General features: G+C 39.2%; 1 protein-coding gene across 2 annotated transcripts in view; it reads right to left on the bottom strand.

Moving 5' to 3' along the window:
- DNAJC5B (DnaJ heat shock protein family (Hsp40) member C5 beta) overlaps nt 1-21,038 on the bottom strand; it is a 93,109-nt gene that overhangs the window by 18,956 nt on the left and 53,115 nt on the right. The window lies entirely within an intron of this gene.

Genomic DNA, 21,038 nt, shown 5'->3' with positions numbered 1-21,038 from the left:
CAAAGGAATTCTCCATAGCTGCACAGTTGTTGAGTCGGAGAGATTTTGCTGTTGGTAAATATGTGACGTTTATTTTTGCCCAGAAGCTCACGTGTAGTCCACCTCAATGTGCAGAGGCCTTTAAGAGTTCCAGCAATAGGACCCGTTTACACCACAATTTCGTTTAGAACCGCAAGACTTTTCCAGAATTAACAAAACGTCACACCACATATTCTAAAAGTTAAACTCAGCTGTCAAAAAAAAGAGATCGTACTCTGCTCAATGTCATGTGGCAGGCTCCACAGGAGGGGAGTTTGGGGGAAGATGGATACATGAAGGGCTGATTCCCTTCACTGTTCACCTGAAACTATCCACAGCATTGTTAATCGGCTATATATACCTCAATACAAAATAAAAAGTTTTTTTAAAAAAAGGTCTCTCATTTATACACCCTTGAATAAATTTCATGACCTATTCACAATTTTTTCACAAATCCTAACTCCCTTTTGTTTTTATGGGCAAACACTGTGACTTACCTTGTATTCAAATGTGTATTTGACCTCTTTTCAAAGAGGTCTTCCCACTTGAAATAATCTGTAGACGTTTTCTTGTGAGTCCAAGGCCTTCTCTCCTCTGTGGATCACAAGGCAGTTCCAGAAGGGTATGAATATATGTTGTGTTGCTGTGTGTGTGTGTTGTGCAGAGGGGGGTGGTTTGTGAGTATTCTTTATTCTTCAGTTATAATGAAGTATTAAAAGTGTAAAATGGATGTAAGAACTGAGCTATGATGATCAGGCTCTGGCTAGGGACTCTTTCCCCCCTCCCTCCACAGACAGATTTAAATTGATAAAACCTTGTTCAATATTGAGTCTGTAGTGTTTTTTCCTCTACAAAATCAATTAATTGTATGACTCTCTATGGAAATTCCATGTGACTTACTCTGCCTATTGTACCCATGATATTTAATAGGTATATGTAGGAATGCACTTTAAGCTTTTGTTTATTTTATCAGTGTAGATTGAATTGTTTCACTTCAATGCATTAATAAAAGGCATAAGTAGAGCAAAAAAAAAATAAAGTGTATCTTAGAAACCAATCTATACAATAAACTAAAAAAAAAAAAAAACACCTATTTTAGGAATTAAAGCATTGCTGGTTAGGAAGTAGGTGAATGAATAAGCAATTTAGCATCAGGATGCTTAAAAAGCACCAAAATGTTTAAAAACATAAATCATGGTGTATAATAAATTCTAACTCTGAACTCAGAATAAACAAGAAGAATAAAACAATGATGTGTGCATTCGTGCTAAGTCACTTCAGTCATGTTTGACTCTTTGTGACCCTATAGTTCATTTTAAATTTGTTTAACCAAACACATTTCATCCTTATTTTTTGAGAGATGTTTGGGGTATCTGTAAATGCTTACTGGAGACATTTTTTTATGTGCAGAATTTATGATAAAATCTTCTGCTAATAGCACAAAAATGCCAATTTTGTCATTTAAAAAAATGTATAATGTTTGCTACACGCCAGCATTATTGTAAGCATGTTATAAATATTAATTCATTAATCTTCACCACCACCAATTATAGTAATCCCATTTTATAGTGAGGAAATTTAGCCACTGAGGTGAGAGGCTAAGTAACTTGCCCAACATCATGTTTTTGTTGTTTAGTCCCTAAGTCCTGTCCAACTATTTTGCATCCTCATGAGCTGTGCACGGGACTTCTCAGGCAAGAACACTGGAGTAGGTTGCCATTTCCTTCAGCAGGCGATCTTCCTGACCCAGGGATTGAACCTGCAGCTCCTGCATTGCAGGCAGGTTCTTTACTCCTGAGCCACCAGGGAAGCCCAGCATCATACAGCTAATAATTAGAGCCAGGCTTTGAACACAGGCACTCTAACCCCGAGCACTGTGCTGCCTCCCACATATTCTTAAATTTAAAAAGTAAGACACAGAAAATGTTAATAAGACATTGCAAGGACTTTGGCATTTGGTCTGGGTGATATGGGAAGCCCCAGAGTGTTTTGAGAAGAAAAGTGGTTACGATCCGAATTTAAGTTTAGAAGAACCACTCAAGTCTTGGAGAGGACAAGTGCAAAAGCAGGAGACTCTTTCAGGGGAAGTTCATGGTGGTTTGGACCAGTCTGGTAGTGGATTAGTCAGAAGTGGTCAGACCCTGGATACCCCTTGGGGGCTAGCTGATGGATTGGGTGTGGGATGTGAAGAAAAGAACAATCAAGGATAGCATCGAAGTTTCAGCTCAGGTAACTGGCAGTTTGGAGTTACTATTTAAAAAGTTGGCAAGAGATTTTTTTTCAGTAGTAGGAAATGGTTTGCTAGGATTTAGAGTTCTATTTGAACACCTTTGAGATGCCTGTTAGACTTCCAAGTGTAATGGAGTAGAGATATATGAGCCTGAAGTTCAAATGAGAATTACTCTGGGGGATGTACATTTGGGAGTTCTCAGCAAGTAGATGGTATTTAGAGCCATGAAACTGGAAAAGATTCCCAAGAGAGTTGGATCCAAGATAAGTCCAAGGACTGAGTTTTGGGAAGGAAGAAACACAAAAGAGAAGAGGAAAGAAAGACCAATGATACAGAAGGGAAAATTTGGAGAATATGGGATCTTGGGATCCAAGGGAACAAAGTATTTCAAGGAAGAGAGTGGTCACTTGTGTCAAGTACCATTGACAGGTCATGTGCAATGACGACTGTGATTGCTGGATTTAGTGATATAGAGATCTTTGGTGACCTTGACATGTGCACACACATATACGCATTATACATGTACACATGCACATATGTGCATATGTACACAGACTGTTGTAAATATGCCTTTTATAGGGAAAATATAGCAGAAAAATAAGTAAAGAGAATAATGGAAGGTTATAACCACACTTAACTGGGATTATAGGTAATTTTTTTGTTATTAAAAAATTATACATACTACTCATGTAGTTTCTTTCCCTAAGCATTTTTAAGCTCCAGCTAAAAAATTTTATGCTCTTTTAATAGTTAAGAGTTTAGAGTTTGCTCTCTTAATTAAATGACCCACTGCCAAATTAGAACAGGAGGAAGGAAGAAAGAAGTCCTCAAACTTCAATAATACAACAATCATTATCAAAAAGCCTCAAGTGGATTCTTGAAGCACATTCATTTTAATGGCTCAGTATTCCTGGAATTCTCACTCCGTGCCCTGGAACACAATTACAGCATTTCCCCCTACCAGTTCCAGAGATCATGTTCAGGACAACCAAATGCAAAGGGCTAAAAGAAAAAAGAAAAAAACCTGGAAAATGTCTCTTTATATACACTTCTTATTTCTAGGGTTTAGTTGTAGATGGATGGCCCACTGCCCAAGACTTAGCCAGTGGAGCCTATCATTTTAAGCTGCTTGGATCTTTGTCAGCTTACAAGGGCAGAAGCACACAACCATTTATCACATTCTTCTAACAATGAAGTTGGCAAATTCAGAGGCTGGAGCACTTCCATCTGTAACAAATCCAGTTCCTTGTCATCAGCAGCATTTTGACTCCCCTTGGCAGATGCTCTTGGCTCCGAGGAATCCTCAGAAAGCATGGCTAACAGAGGCAGCTACCAAAGTCACACAACTGCTCACACAATTGCCAAAGTCACACAGTCAAGTTAATCGATCAATGACTCACCTCCTTGTCCATACATCAGGAAAACACATATGGAATTTAGGGTAAAAAGAGGGATGCTTGAAGTACATTTAAATATGAAGTGAAGTGATGTAAAAGTCACTCAGTCGTGTGGACTCTTTGCTACCCCATGAACTATACAGTCCACGGAATTCTCCAGGCCAGAATACTGGAGTGGGTAGGCATTCCCTTCTCCAGGGGATCTTCCCAACCCAGATATCAAACCCAGGTCTTCCGCATTTTAGGCAGATTCTTTACCAGTTGAGTCACCAGGGAAGCCAACATTGCCTATTCATCTTAAAGATCTTTCTTGTAATTTCTCATTTTATACTTAAAGCCGATAATAATGTTCAATCAGAATGTGTACCTTTAATTCCAAATCTTTCTATACTCTTATCACTGTTAATCTGAGATGGCTATAACTAATATTACTGATTACTGATATATATATAACTAATACTGATATATATATGTGTGTGTGTGTATATATACACATACATATATAACTGTGGTGTTGGAGAAAACTGATGAGACACCCTTGAACTGCAAGGGTATCAAACCAGTCAATCCTAAAGGAAATCAACCCTGAATATTCATTGGAAGGACTGATGCTGAAGCTGACACTCCAATACTTTGGCCACCTGATGTGAAGAGCTGACTCACTGGAAAAGACCGTGATGCTGGGAAAGATTGAAGGGCAGGAGGAGAAGGGACAACAGAGGATGAGATGGTTGGATGACATCACAGACTCAATGGACATGAGTTTGAGCAAACTCTGGGAGGTAAAGGACAGGGAAGCCTGGTGTGCTGCAGTCCATGTGGTCACAAAGAACTGGACATGACTTAGTGACTGAGTAATAACTAATATTAGAAATAGCATCAATACCTGTACTTTCCACTTCAAAATCCAATAACAGCTTTCAACTGAAAAGCATAATGAATTCAGTGAGTGGCAGATAAGATCAATATTGATTTATAGTTTTACTTACCAAAGGCTCCTAAGATCTACCTATTTTGAGGCAGTGGAATAATTCCAAGAATTGTAGTGCCCAATTCTCTCCCTTATACCATATACTACTCTGGTGAGATCTACTTACTACTCTCTACCAGTCTGGTTTTTTTTTAATTTATTGGCATGTAGGTGATTTACAAAGTTGTATTAGTTTCAGATGTACAGCAAAGTGATTCAGTTATATCTAAACATATATTCATTATTTTTTAGATTCTTTTCTCATATAGGTTATCACAGAATACTGAGTAGAGTTCTCTGTACTATAAAGTAGGTCCTTCCTGGTTATCTGTCTTATACATAGTAGTGAAGTGAAGTGAAGTGAAATTGCTCAGTCATGTCCAACTCTTTGTGACCCCATGGACTGTAGCCTACCACGCTCCTCCGTCCATGGGATTTTCCAGGCAAGAGTACTGGAATGGGTTGCCATTTCCTTCCCCAGGGGATCGTCCCGACCCAGGGATCGAACCCAGGTCTCCCACATTGTAGGCAGATGCTTTACCATCTGAGCCACCAGGGAAGTCAGTACTATATATAGGAATATGTATATGTTAATACCAAACTCCTGACTTATGCTTCTCCACTCTGTTTCCCCTTTGGTAACCATAAGTTTGTTTTCAAACAAAGTCAGTCAGTCAGTAAATCTGTTTCTATTTTGTAAATAAGTTCATTTGTATCATTTTAAAATTAGATTCCACATATCAGATCAGATCACATCAGTCGCTCAGTCGTGTCTGACTCTTTGAGACCCCATGAATCGCAGCACGCCAGGCCTCCCTGTCCATCACCAACTCCCGGAGTTCACTCAGACTCACGTCCATCGAGTCAGTGATGCCATCCAGCCATCTCATCCTCTGTCGTCCCCTTCTCCTCCTGCCCCCAATCCCTCCCAGCATCAGAGTCTTTTCCAATGAGTCAACTCTTTGCATGAGGTGGCCAAAGTACTGGAGTTTCAGCTTTAGCATCATTCCTTCCAAAGAAATCCCAGGGCTGATCTCCTTCAGAATGGACTGGTTGGATCTCCTTGCAGTCCAAGGGACTCTCAAGAGTCTTCTCTAACACCACAGTTCAAAAGCGTCAATTCTTCGGCGCTCAGCCTTCTTCACAGTCCGACTCTCACATCCATACATGACCACTGGAAAAACCATAGCCTTGACTAGACGGACCTTTGTTGGCAAAGTAATGTCTCTGCTTTTGAATATGCTGTCTAGGTTGGTCATAACTTTCCTTCCAAGGAGTAAGTGTCTTTTAATTTCATGGCTGCAGTCACCATCTGCAGTGATTTTGGAGCCCACATATAAGTGATATCAAATATTTGTCTGTCTGACTTCACTTAGTATGGTTTCAACTGAAGATGATGTAGCACCAGCTACAAATGACATCATTTCATTTTTTATGGCTGAATAGTATTTCATTTTATATATGCACCACATCTTCATTACCCACTTGTCTGTTGTTGGACACTGAGGTTGCTTCCATGCCTTGGTTATTGTAAATAGTGCTGTGGTGAGCGTTGGAGTGCATGTATCTTCTCAAATGACCATTTTCTCTGGATATATGCCCAGGAGTGGGATTGCAGGATCATATGGTGACTAGTTTTAGTTTTTTAATGAACCTTCATACTGTTCTCTGTAGTGGCTGAACCAATTTACCTTCCCACCAACAGAGTAGAAGGCTTCCCTTTTCTCCACAGCCTCTAAAGCATTTATTATTTATAGACTTTTTGATGATGGCCTTTCTGACCTATGTGAGGGGATACCTGATTGTAGTTTTGATTTACATTTTTCTGATAATTAGTAATGTTCAGCATCTTTTCATGTGCGTTTTGGCCACCTGTATGTCCAGAAATTCTTAACTTTAATTAGTTGAATTAATCAGTCTTTTCCTGAATTAGGGAATATATTGTCCTATAAACTCTTCAACTCTAAACTTTTTATAGATTGGACTTACACATAGAATTCATTGATGCATTTATAGTTGATTTTTAAATAGTAGAAAGTAAGCATACAATTTCATTTTAAAAATCTAGATATGCAATTTCCCTAGCATCATTTATTAAAAAATATAAATTCCTTTTCCTATATTTTAGGATCTCTATTCTGCTACATTAGTATGTTTGGCTATTTCTGAGCTAACAACAGTCTTAGGTATGGTGTTTTTAAAATATGTCTTGATATATTTAAGAACAAATTCTTCCATATTGCTGTTTTTCAAGAGTTCTGTGGCTATGCTGGTCCTTCTATATTTCCACAAAAATTTTAGAATTGGCTTGTCAGTTTACACACACACACACACACACACACACACACTTACTCTGTTGGGATTTTTATTACAATTACGTTTGACTCTGCAGATCAATTTAGGAGTTGATATTTATATGGTATGTCTACTTATTTGGAACTTAAACTTTATCATTTTACCATTTAAGCTCTGCATATATTTTATTAGCTTTATTTCTAGGAACTTAATTTTTTGTGTATTTTTTTTTTTTTGGTTGTTTTTTTGTTGGAAGTTTTACTTTCATTTTTGGTTTGAAGAGTTTGTTAACAAAAGAAACCACTCTTTACACACACATAAACAATTTCAATTTTTTATAGAAGATTAGTTGACAATTTCAATACACAGTCTATTCTATTAAAAGAAATAGAAAAAAAAAAAAAAAAGTAGCAGTGCTTATGGTCTTCCCTGGTGGCTTAGTGGCAAAAAATCTGCCGGCCAATCATGAGATGTGGCTTCAGTCCCTAGGTTGAGAAGATCCCCTGGAGGAAGAAATAGCAACCCACTCCAGTATTCTTGCTCGGGAAATTCCTTGAACGGAGGGGCCTGGTGGGCCATACTCCATGAGGTCATGAAAGAGTAGGACACAACTTAGCAACTCAACAACAACAGAGTATACTTTACCAAATTAGACTGACCTCCACCCAGACTTCCATCATTGACAGCAATCTGGAATCCCACCTGGGAAGTGGTCCTGAGCAGTACATCCCCTCACAGGTAAGACTTCAAATTGCAGTTTTGTGGGGTCCTGCTTATAATCCCAGGCCACAAACTGATATCATTGTCAGTTTGCATACAAAAATGCAGCTCTGGTTTTTATGACTTTTACAATGCTGTTTGTTTCACACTGTGAGTCACAGGATTTCGTTAGACCCTGAGGGAGGGTAGGGGGTGGTGTGGAGGGGTGACCAGACCCTCAGGAGCTCAGGAATTCCAAGAATTCCTTTCTTATCTAAAGTGCCACCAGACTTGCTGTGCTTGCAGACAAGGAATCTGAGCTGTGTCCAGGCAGGTCAGAAGCAGGTCAAAACCCTCTTCTGCTTCTGAAGCCCTAACAAGACTTCCTCCATTTTAATTTCCCTAACAGTGGGCCTCAGGATTGTTTAGTTTGAACAGCATAGGAATAAGGCAAAATCACACGAGTGGTTTTCTTAACCCTACAAGTCAGACCACAAATCCAAATAGTCAAACAAAAATAATCAAAGAAACAAGGGATTAAACAAGTAGGCAATAATTTTTTGAGCATAGGGGATTTAGTAAAGAAAAAGTCCCACCATGAATGATTAGTATGTTTTTGTACATCAATTCCTATATCTATTAACTTTTTGGCAGCAATAGTAATAACAGCAGAATGTTCTATCAAGGTATGATTACATTTATCTATGAAATTTTGTAGCACTTTGGTTCCTTGCAAAATCTTACATAAAGGTTTTCAGGGGAAGCTAATATTAGGAACAGACAAAGTAGGAAATAACATTTGGGTCCATAATACCTGAGTTCTCATGAGGGGATAGTAATAGGTGGTCCCCTTCCAATATAAATGATCAACATGTACCAGGCATCCAGAAAAAAGGGGTTCCTAACTGATATGTAGAAACAGTTTCTACACCATTGGTTACAATACAGAAAATTGAGCATCCATTTAAAAAAAAAAAAAAACATAGGATTTAGGGAAGACAGTCCTTTCATAATAGTTAATGGAGGTCCCCAATAAGCAGGATTCCCAAATGAGAAGTTGGTCCACAGAGCAGGACCTCAGTAGCCTCATCACAATCCGTCAGTCACTGGGTATGGTTATCAAAGTCCAAATATTTCCCAGTGAAACGAGGCAACCAATATTCTTCTCCAAATACAATAGGTAACGCATGAAACCGGCCCTTGACACTTGTGTTCACTACACTATAAGGTGAGCTTTCCTTGGTGCCTGGTGTCACTGCACTTTGTAATGCCATTGGGAATAAGAGCCCAGTGGTTGTTAAGAATCCATGCTGTAAATAATGTTTTCCATTATGCATTAATAGACATTAAAATTCCTTGGGCCTTATCCTTTTTAGCCAGGTACTATAATAACTGGATACAACAAGCTGTCTAATCAAATATGTCAGTTAAGGATTAAGTTCGGTGTAGTTGAAATATCACTGAGCCTTTAAACAACTGTAAAATGTCTGTCATGTATTAAGCTAAGTTCCTGTCCTGTGAAAGTCACTCAGTCATGTCTTACTCTTTGCAACCCCATGGACTGTAGCCTGCCAGGCTCCCCTGTCCATGGAATTCTCCAGGCAAGAATACTGGATTGGGTTGCCATTCCCTTCTCCAGGGGATCTTCCTGACCCAGGGATCAAATCCAGGTCTCCCCCATTCTTTACCATCTGAGCCACTGAAATACTGCCAAGCCTTTAAACAACGGCAAAAAAAGCAAAATGGCTGTCTGAGGAGGGCTTACAAACAGCTGTGAAAAGAAGAGAAGCCAAAAGCAAAGGAGAAAACGAAAGATATACCCATCTGAATGCAGAGTTCCAAAGAATAGCAAGGAGAGATAAGAAAGCTTTCCTCAGTGATCAGTGCAAAGAAATAGAGGAAAACAATAGAATGGGAAAGACTAGAGATCTCTTCAAGAAAATTAGAGATACCAGAAGAACATTTCAAGCAAAAATGGGCTCAATAAAGGACAGAAATGGTATGGACCTAACAGAAGCAGAAGATATTAAGAAGAGGTGGCAAGAATACACAGAAGAACTGTACAGAAAAGATCTTCATGACCCAGATAATCACGATGGTGTGATCACTCACCTAGAGCCAGACATCCTGGAATGCAAAGTCAAGTGGGCCTTAGGAAGCATCACTATGAACAAAACTAGCAGAGGTGATGGAATTCCAGTTGAGCTATTTCAAATCCTAAAAGATGATGCTGTGAAAGTGCTGCACTCAATATGCCAGCAAATTTGGAAAATTCAGCAGTGGACACAGGACTGGAAAAGGTCAGTTTTCATTCCAATCCCTAAGAAAGACAACACCAAAGAATGTTCAAACTACTGCACAATTGCACTCATCTCACACACTAGCAAAGTAATGCTCAAAATTCTCCAAGCCAGGCTTCAATAATATGTGAACCGTGAACTTCCAGATGTTGCAGCTGGATTTAGAAAAGGCAGAGGAACCAGAGGTCAAATTGCCAGCATCCACTGGATTATCGAAAAAGCAAGAGAGTTCCAGAAAAACATCTATTTCTGCTTTATTGACTATGCCAAAGCCTTTGACTGTGTGGGTCACGATAAACTGTGGAAAATTCTGAAAGAGATGGGAGTACCAGACCACCTGACCTGCCTCTTGAGAAACCTGTATACAGGTCAGGAAGCAACAGTTAGAACTGGACATGGAACAACAAACTGGTTCCAAATAGGAAAAGGAGTACGTCAAGGGTGTATATTGTCACCCTGCTTATTTAACTTATATGCAGAGTACATCATGAGAAACGCTGGGCTGGAAGAAGCACAAGCTGGAATCAAGATTGCTGGGAGAAAGATCAATAACCTCAGATATGCAGATGACACCACCCTGATGGCAGAAAGTGAAGAAGAGCTAAAGAGCCTCTTGATGAAAGTGAAAGAGGAGAGTGAAAAAGTTGGCTTAAAGTTCAACATTCAGAAAAAAAGATCATGGCATCCGGTCCCATTACTTCATAGCAAATAGATGGACAAACAGTGGAAACAGTGTCAGACTTTATTATTTTGGGCTCCAAAATCACTGCAGATGGTGACTGCAGCCATGAAATTAAAAGACGCTTACTTCGTGGAAGGGAAGTTATGACCAACCTAGACAGCATATTAAAAAGCAGAGACATTACTTTGCCAGCAAATGTCCATCTAGTCAAGGCTATGGTTTTTCCAGTAGTCATGTATGGATGTGAGAGTTGGACTATAAAGAAAGCTGAGTGCCCAAGAATTGATGCTTTTGAACTGTGGTGTTGGAGAAGACTCTTGAGAGTCCCTTGGACTGCAAGGAGATCCAACCAGTCCATTTTAAGGGAAATCAGTCCTGAATATTCATTGGAAGGACTGATGTTGAAGCTGAAACTCCAGTACTTTTGCCACCTGATGTGAAGAACTGACTTATTTGAAAAGATGGGAAAGATTGAAGACAGGAGAAGGGGATAACAGAGGATGAGATGGTTGGATAACTCAATGGACATGAGTCTGAGTGAACTCTGGGAGTTGGTGATGGACAGGGAGGCCTGACGTGCTGCAGTCCATGGGGTTGCAAAGAGTCGGACATGACTAAGTGACTGAACTGAACTAAACAACTGTAAAAGGTCCTTGTTGTGTGTTAAGCTAAGTTCATAAAGTTTTAATGTTGTAGGGATTCACTTAGCGTTAGTGGTCAAGGCTTGAACTATATCTTTACTAGTGCTATGTAATCTAGCAGACAGATAAATTTTGTCCATAAAAAGTCAAAGTTAAGAGAGGACAGGACTTGTTTGTTGGGCAGATGATATTATCCTGAATTTGGTCACGTTTCTCCAGCTGAAGATTCTTCAGTAGATTTCTTCATATTTCTCTTTTAACTGTAGCATATCCTTGAATGTTGAGGCTTGAATGACAATCCACACTACAGTCAGGCTTCCAAGAAGAGTCTGTATGTTGCTTTTTCTCCCAAATGGCCACATTTTTGGTGTGCCCACAAAGTCAAACCCTGTAAATTGCTTGAGTTCAGATCAATGTCCACTGCTTGGATTTCCGTTTACTCATTTGTAATAGTTACAGCATTGTTTCATAGAATCTGGGACACTGTGAGAATCTCCATGAAAGACTGAAACATCAGTAGTGTGAACAGTTTCTGAAATGTTCTTTGGCATGAACTTGTCAGTTATGCTTCCCTGGTGGCTCAGACAGTAAAGAATCTGCCTGCAATGCAGGAGACCTGGGTTTGGTCCCTGGATCAGGAAGATCCCTTGGAGAAAGGAATGGCAGTCCTCTCCAGTGTTCTTGTCTGGAGAATTCCATGGACAGAGGAGCCTGGAGGGCTATAGTCCATAGGGTCACAAAGAATCGGACAGGACTGAGTGACTTTCACTTTCTTTACCCATAGGGGAAGTCAAGTGGTCAATCCATTGGCTACCAACCAAGAATCTGTATTAATATGGCATGCTGTTAAATGTTCTTATTTTAGAGCCTGATATACTGTGTGTAAATCAGCGAATTGACTTGTTCAGTTGCTGAATCCTTTCTGACTCTTTGTGACCCAGGGACTGCAGCATGCCAGGCTTCCCTGTCCTTCACTATCTCCCGGAGTTTGCTCAAACTCCTGTCCATTGAGTTGATGATGCAAATTGACTGTTCTTGGTATAATTCTTTTCTGCCTCTGGAAATTTCCTATTCCAGAAACTAAGGTCACTTTTTTGTAGTTTTCACCATAAGCTCCAATTAGCATACAGTTCAGTGATATATACATGTAATTTTGTTTCTCCTACTTGTAGCTTATAGGGTGTTTAATCTCTATCCTAAAATAGATTACTGAGATAAGCTTTAGAATAATTCACTTCAACTTTTCAGCAATAAAACATAATAGCAAGAAACTATCACTATCTGGGAAATGGGTCTTGGTCAATATGGATTTCAATTAACAAAACTAGAATTTAATACTCATCAACACATAAAAGTTTTTTTTGTGAGGGCATTAACCTTGCAGCCAGAGAAGGCTTTATTCCTTCAAATAAGAAATGAGGTTTGTCAGGGAGCCTAGAAAAGCCAACTGGCTACCTCAGATTTACCATTGCCCTGAGTTTTTTATTTACATCTATTGTTTGTGTGGGTATTGCTCAGTCATTCACTTGTGTCAGACTCTTTACAAACCCATGGACTGTAGCCTGCCAGGCTTCTCTGTCCTTGGAATTTCCCAGGCAAGTATAGTGGAGTGGGCTGCCATTTCCTTCTCTAGGGCATCTTCCTGACCCAGAGATCAAACCCGTTTCTCTTGTTTCTCCTGCACTGGCAGGCGGGTTCTTTATCACTGCACCACTCCAGTGCTCTTGCCTGGAGAATCCCAGGGACAGGGGAGCTCGGTGGGCTGCCGTCTATGGGGTCGCACAGAGTCGGACACGACTGAGGTGACTTACCTTACCTTACCTATTGTTTACCCATTTTAAATTCCTTGACTTTCGGGTTGACTGTTTGGGGGTTGATTACTACCTTGTCCTAAGTGATCTCTGGTGGCCTTGACTTGCAGTGGCTGGAAGCAGGGCTTTGGTCCAGGCCAGAGATTGAGGTCAGGTCATGGTGGTGAGAGCACCGAATCCTAACTACTAGTCCAGTGGTCAGTGACAAGGCCCTGGCTTCTTGGCTTTGCAGAAAAGAATTTCCATAAAGAAGGGAAAGTAGTGAAACAAGCAAAGTGTTAGGAGAAAAAGAGTAACGTACATGTGAATAGGCACATGGGCAGGCTCAGAGAGAAAGTTGCTGAGTCGCTTGTATGGTTTTGATAATAAAATATTTTTCTTAATTTATTGCAGATGTAAAAGATTTTTATATACTGATTTTTTCCTACAAACTTTTTAAGCTCATTTATTAATTTTAAGAAATAATAGGGGTTTTTGTATTTTCTACATATACAATCATATAATTAGAAAATAATGATTTTTTTCACTTCAATTCTTATATCATTTACATTTTTCCTTATCTTATTTTCCTGTATAATTTCCTGTATAATTCAGTATAAATTCCAGTATAATATCAAGTAAGAGTGACTAAAGCAGGGGTTCTTTCCTTCTTTAACTAATTCACTAAGAATGAATGAATATTGAATTTTAATCAAATCTTTCTTCTGCATCTGTTGAGAAGATACGTGTTTTCTTTTTCAATCTATTAATATAACTGATTTCTTAGTGTTAAATGAAACTGATGTTCCTGGGATAAACTTAATCATGTGTTATTTTATTTATTGCTGAACTCAGTTTTCTAATATGTGCATTTAATTCTGTCACTTTCCCTCTACTGTTTTAACTACATTCCACAAGTTTTAATATGAAGTATTAACTTCTGTATCTTTTCTACTTTCAATTGTCATATAATTTTACCCATGAATTATTTTAAATTATGCCTCCAAATTTTCAAACATAGGGGAATTTTCCAGCTATCTTTTTATTTTTGCTTTCCAACTTGATTTCCCTGCAGTGGGAGAACATATTCTATATGATTTAAATCCTTCAAAATTTGAGATTTGCTTTATGTCTCATTACATGTTCAATTTTTATGTGTTTCATGTGTACTTTAAAGAATATGTATTCTGTACTTGTTCAGTGCTTTTTTCATATAAAGACAATACATTTTCTTTCTAATTCTTTTTGTTCTAATCTTCTGTATTCTTTGCCATTTTATTCTACAAGCAAGGTATAGTGAAATCTCCCACTATTTCTGGAGGTTTGCAAATTTTTCCTTATAGTTCACTTTTTGCTTTATATAGTCTAGGCCATGTTCTTTAGAAGCATACAGATTCACAACTGTTATATATTCCTGGTGAACTGAACTTTTATCATTATGAAATATACATCTTTTCTCCCTAGTAATACTTTTTGTCTTTGATATTATTAAGCTATACCAGCTTTCTTTGGGTATGTTTATACGTGGAATATACTTCTCTTTTATTTTCAGGTTTCAAATTGGAATACTAATAAGATGTTGTTTTTTAGGTTCTACTTTCAGATGTCTGGAGGATCTTACAAAACTGGGATCATCTTGATCCAACATTAGGACTTGAGGCTTTCTCAGTCACCCCGATGGCTCAAAGTGCAGTTACAGTCCATATAAGGGTGGTGTTGCCATTGTCTGTTTCTGTGTCATAAGCTACAGTAAAATTTAGTAGCTTAAACCAGTATTTTATTTTTCTGCCTATAATGTTGTCAATTGGGTTGGACTGTGTGAGAACAGTTTTTTCTTTGCTCTTTTTGGCTTTGACTGGAACTGAAGGATCTGCTTCCAGGATGGCTTCCCTGACCTGCTGATAAGTTGGTGCTTCCGTGGTGGAAGCTCAGTGAGGGCTGTTGGCTGGGAACTCTGCTCCCCTCCATGTGGCTTCTCCACATGGCTGGGTAAGATGCCTCACAGCAAGATAATGTCATGGTAGTAGTCATACTTCTCAAATGTTGTCAAAAGTAGAAGTTGCTAGGCCTTGTTGTGATTTAGGTAATCCTCACTTCCATTACTTTCTATTAGTTAAATCAGGTCAGAAAGCCAGCCCAAATTCAAGAACACTACTCAAGGATAGAATGCCAAGGGGATATGGTTTACGGAGGACTACCAGAGTAATTGTCAACCACAGATGGTTTCCTTCCATTTTGCCGTTTCCCCTGGGCTGCAGCACTTTGGCATCTAAATAGAACTGCAGGATTTCCATTCATGTAGGGCCAGTGTCCAGGTTTGTTCTCCCTTCTCTGAAGATTAAGTCCCGCTCAGCCTCTCAGCTTCTCTTCTCCTATATTGTGACCTAGTCAGCAGCAATATTCCCTTCTTTCAACTGTATGTTAGCTCCACAAAGAGCTTTTGACCACTGTTATATGAACGAGTCTCTGTGTAATAATTTATTGTTTATTTCTTTGCTGTAGACTGACACCCATTAGCTCAAAAGCCTGTCAGTGCCATACTCAAATTTCTACACAATCAGTTATTTTTTTATTAACTTTTTTGGCCATACTGCGAGACTTGTGGGATCTTAGTTGCCTGACCAGGGATTGAAGCCAGGGCTTCGGTGGTGAGAGCACAGAGTCCTAATCACTGTACCACCAAGGAATTCCCTCAGTTAATTTTAAAATAACCCCAACAAGTAGATTGTTAGCCATTTAGAGCCTATATGCTTTACATATCTGTAAGACTCACCCCAAGTCTGCCAGTCATTGGTAAGAGAGTCTTGTGGTTGTGAGACTTCAAACTGGTGTGGCCCTTGGAACTCTCTGACTCAGAAACTCCCCACTCTGGTCCTGAGTGACATCACTTAGACACGTAACCCCCTTTCCAACCTTCTTCTTGCCTGGGTGTTCCCTTGGCCTCCTGCCTTTCGGCGGTAACCTCCATGCCATACACCTCTGGATGGTCTCATGCTGTCAGAAACTTCCCCTCTCGTGCAGCCCTGCTCAGGCACCACCCAGTGAAACCTGTTGTGTTACTAGCTCTCATGATTGTATTTTTCCCCTTGATCAGCCCCCGAGTCTCTCAAACCGCCAGTTTTCCTCCTCACAAGGCACTTTAGTATAATAAGCTGCTGAGAGAAAGCTGAAACAAGAGTGTAAGTGGGACTCAAGGAAGCTGGAGCCACTGGGCCAGGATTGGTATGTAGAGTCAAGGAAGTGAAATGAAGTGAAAGCCGCTCAGTCATGTCTGACTCTTTGCGACCCCATGGACTATACAGGCCATGGAATTCTCCAGGCCGGAATACTGGAGTGGGTAGCCTTGCCCTTCTCCAGGGGATCTTCCCAGCCCAGGAATCGAACCCAGGTCTCCCGCATTGCAGACGGATTGTTTACCAGCTGAACCTCAAGAGTCAAGGAACAGAATAGCAAAGAATGATGCCAGTACCACCCCTACTGTGTAATTGTTTCCGAAACACCGGCTGCCATATGATTTAAGTGTATGATTCAAGTACTTTGACTACCCAGGCAGGCTTCACCCAGGGCCCTCTGAAGGCCACATTACACAGTGCTACGATTTCCTCACATTTACAGACGGAATATCTGAGCAGCTCACCCCAGCAATGGTTCATGTTTTCTCCAGTTTTCTGGGATCTACAGTCACATTCACGATTCAAGACAAGTTGCATGAGATAAGAATGGTTATCTCATTGTGATGATCTATTTTCTCATTGTGATTATCTGCTAGTGATAATCTGTTTGAGAATGTCTTTCTCTAATAACAGAATCACATTGAGAGTCCAGTGCTGACCCCTAGTGGCGGTTGAGACAGCGATCCCATATTTGCGGGATTTTTACTTGACTCCGTGAGGCATTATGCTTGTCATTTCTCATTGTGAGACTTAAAAGTTTTTAAAGTTCAAATGCCAATTGATAGAGTCTTGTTTTAGATAGTTTTCTGATCATTACAATTCTTTTCTATGACTAATTTTAAGAGCAGCTCTTTATCCTCCTTAATAAAATAGAATAGACCATAATATTTGTGCAGACACAGTAGATAAAATGTGGCCAATATTAGAAGTATTTATCTATACCAATCATAAAAATACTACTTTAGGGACCTGAAGTTCAGACACCAGTGGGCCTCTGACAGCCTTCAGTGGGCCACTAAGATTGTGTGCTATATTTAATCCTTTTCCTCCATAGCCCACCATCTCACCTAGGACTTGAGAGCTGCATATAATACAGGATGTATCTGTATCTGGCTCAGATACAGAAGATTTCAGGGCCTTGGGCTGCCATCTATGGGGTCGCACAGAGTTGGCCACGACTTAGTGGAAGTGACTTAGCAGCAGCAGCAAGAGGCTTTCCGGGTGCTCAGTGGTAAAGAATCTGCTTGCCAGTGTGGACACAGAAGACGCGGGTTTGATCCCTGGGTCGGGAAGATCCCCTTGAGAAGGAAATGGCAACCCACTCCAGTATTCTTGCCTGGAGAATTCCATGGACAGAGGAGCCTGGCAGGCTACAGTCCACGGGGTCACAAAGAGTCAGACTCAACTAAGCGATTAACACTTATTCTTTTAGACTGTCCATTTCACTGAGTCAGTTTCCTTGACGAGACAAACTCAACCTCATGCATGGTCATACTCTTGTAGTGCTACTCAATCATTTACATACAATTTCTTAAAAGCTCTGATTTCCTGACATACCTCCAGGAAGATATGACACTCTAGCCATCCACTGCTTCCATTCCTATTTCTGGGAGACCAGTATTGCTGGAGAGGATTGCAAAAACATGCAAACCAGGGACAGTAAAGGTACAGGGCTTCCCACCTCACTGGCCTTTCACGCTGCTTGCCAGTCCTGTTGCTTGACCTCAGTAAGTTCCCTTTCAAGTCTCCCGTGGCAGGTGTTCAAGTTTTGCCACTTCTTGATTCCTCTTCCTCATTCTCTCACCCCTTTCCACAAGAAACCTCATTTCCTCTTCAAAGGGATTAAGAGGTCATTAGAAAGAAACTCCTTCACACACTTTTATTTCTATACTTATGCATAATTGCACTCATCTTTCCCTCCTCCTTTTATTTAGAGAAAAGAAGACCCTCTCCTTTTTAAAATTAAAATTTCCAGTGTATTCTAGAATCTGTTTAACTGTGCACCTTCCTAAATCCTGGTCCATCAGTCATCAATCCCTACCCCCAACTCCAGTATCTTCAATAATGTCTCCATTAGCTCCTGCTCAGCAAGCAAACACACTCATCATTTTTTATAAAAGGAAACTATTTTTTTTGGTCCTCACCTCCCCTTCAAACTATTGGACTGTTAATTATCTCCTCTTTCTCTTCCCCATGTGTATACATGCTAAGTTGTTGCAGTCGTATCCGACTCTTTGCAACTTTATGGACTGTAGCCTGCCAGGCTCCTCTGTCCATGGAATTTTCCAAGCAAGAATACTGGAATGGATTGCCATTTCCTTCTCCAGGGGATCTTCCTGACCCAGAGATCTAACCCAGGTTTCCTGCATTGCAAGTGGATTCTTTACCACTGAGCCACTGGGGAAGCCCCTTTTCTCCTCTGCCCACCCGTTAAATCAGTGGTTTTCAACATCTGGTATTAACAGTCATCTGTGAAGGGGTTTTCTTTTTAAAAACTCACATGTCATGTCATAGATCTTTCTTTCTTTTTCTTTGTCTAGAGGTTTTTTTTTTTTTTTAACCTTGCAAAACTGAAATTCTGTATGTATTAAACAACTTCCCAATACCTCCTCCCTGGAAACCACAATTCTGTGTTGTTTCTGTGAGCTTGAGTGCTTTAGACAGAAATGTGTTTTTGTTTTGTTTAACATATAGATGAATTACTAGCTTCAAAGCTATCTAACACTTTCTCAACAGCTTTGTTGGAATGCTATCATGCTACTAATTATTTGATGCTTTTTCCCCCTATGGTAAATAGTTAAGCATATCGTACAATATTAATGGCAAAGCATTATACACATACAACATAAAGTTATGGCAATTTGATCTCTATTAAAACATTTAAGCCTGTTCTTTTCGTTTTTTTATTTTGTATTTTTCTTCAGGACTTATTTCATTTTATAACTGGAAGTTTGTAACTTTGGACCATCTCAACCCACTTCACCCAGCCCCAGCGTCCACTCTTACAACCACCAGTCTGCTGTCTGTATCTATGAGTTTGGGGGGTTTTTTAGATTCTACGTTTAAGTGAGATCACACATTTTTTTGTCTTTGAGTTTTTCATTTAGCATAATGCCCTCGAGGTCTATTCATGTTGTCAGAAACGGCAAGCCTTCTCTCTTTTTCATGGCTGAATAATAAATATTCTCTTGAATATATACCACATTTTCTTTATCCATTTATCCATTGAAGGACACTTGGGTTGTTTCCATGTCTTGACTACTATAAATAGTGCTGCAGTTAACATGGGTACAGATATCCTTTCAAGTTAGTGTTTTTGCTTTCTTTAGATAAATATTGAGAAGTAGAATTGCTGGATCAGATGGTAGTTCTATTTTTAATTTTTTTAAGAACCACTATACTGTTTTCCCTAGTGGCTACACCAAATTTTATTCCCACTGCATAAGAATTCCCTTTTCTCCACGTCCTCGCCAACAGTTGTTATTTCTTATCTTTTTGAAAACAGTCCTCCTAACAGGTGTGAGGTGGTATTTCCTTATGGTTTTGATTTGCATTTCCGTGATGACCGGTGATGCTGAGCACCCTTTCATGTGCCTGTTGGCCATCTGCACTTCCTCCTTGCAACAAAGTCTATTCAGTTCTTCTGCCCACTTTTCAATCAGGTTGTTTATTTCTTTGATGTTGAGTTGTATGATATATGCAGTTGTTTTTTAAATCAGGTGGGAAAAAATAGGAATTGCAAACAGATTAATTTGTTTTCTATATTTACCTATGAAGTTACTTTTACTGGTGTCCACTAAGTCTTCATGTGGATTCAAGTTACTGACTAGTGTATTTGCATTTCAGCCTGAAGGACTCCTTTTAGGATTTCTTATAGGGGAAGTCTACTAATGACACAGTTATTTATTTATCTAGAAACATCTTGATTTCTCTTTCATTTTTGAGGGATTATTTTGGTAAATATAGAATTATTGGTTGACATATATATTTTTTCAGCCTTTGAATATATTGGTCTACTGCCTTCTGGCCTCATAGTTTATAGTGAGAAATCAGTTGTTGATCTCATTGAGGACTGTTTATAAATGATTCATTTTTCTCTCATTGCTTTCAACATACTATTTGGCTTTGAATAGTGGTTTATGAGGTATCTCAGTGAGGATTTTCTTGAGTTTATCTAATTAGAAATTATGGAATTTCTTGGATATGTAGATTAATTTTTTTTTAATTTGGAAATTTTTAGCCATTATTTCTTCAAATATTCTTCTTTCCCCTTTCTCTTTCTTCTCTTCTCTGGGACTCATGTGTATATGTTGGTGTGCATGATGGTATATGTGGAGAAATTGATCTATCTTCAACTTCATTGGTTCTTTCTTCTGCCTGCTCATATCTACTATTAAATTCTCTAGTGAATTTTTCATTTTAGTTATTGTAATTTTCAGCTAACTCTGGAATTTCTATTTTTGTTCATTTATATAATTTTTGTTATTAATATTCAGTATGTGATGAGATACCATTTTCATCTTTCCTTTAGTTCTTCAGATAAGATTTTCTTTATCCTTTGACATATTAGCTTATTTAAAGTCTTTGTCTAACATGTCCAAATTTGGAGCTTTCTCGGGGACAGTTGCTATTGATTATTTTTCACCCTGCATATGGGCCTTATTATCTTGCTTTTTGTTTTTGCATGGCTCATAATATTTTGTTTTGAAAACTGGACATTTTGAATAGTATAATCTGGCAACTGTACATATCAGATTCTGTTCTTTCTCTATGGTTTTCAGTTGTTAACTTGTGGTAGTTATTGTTTAGTAACATTTCCGACCTAGTTTTATCAAGTCTGTAT

This window comes from Bos javanicus, chromosome 14 (assembly GCF_032452875.1).
Source record: "Bos javanicus breed banteng chromosome 14, ARS-OSU_banteng_1.0, whole genome shotgun sequence".
In the NCBI taxonomy this organism is placed as follows: domain Eukaryota; kingdom Metazoa; phylum Chordata; class Mammalia; order Artiodactyla; family Bovidae; genus Bos; species Bos javanicus.
This window is presented reverse-complemented; position numbering and strand designations above follow the sequence as displayed.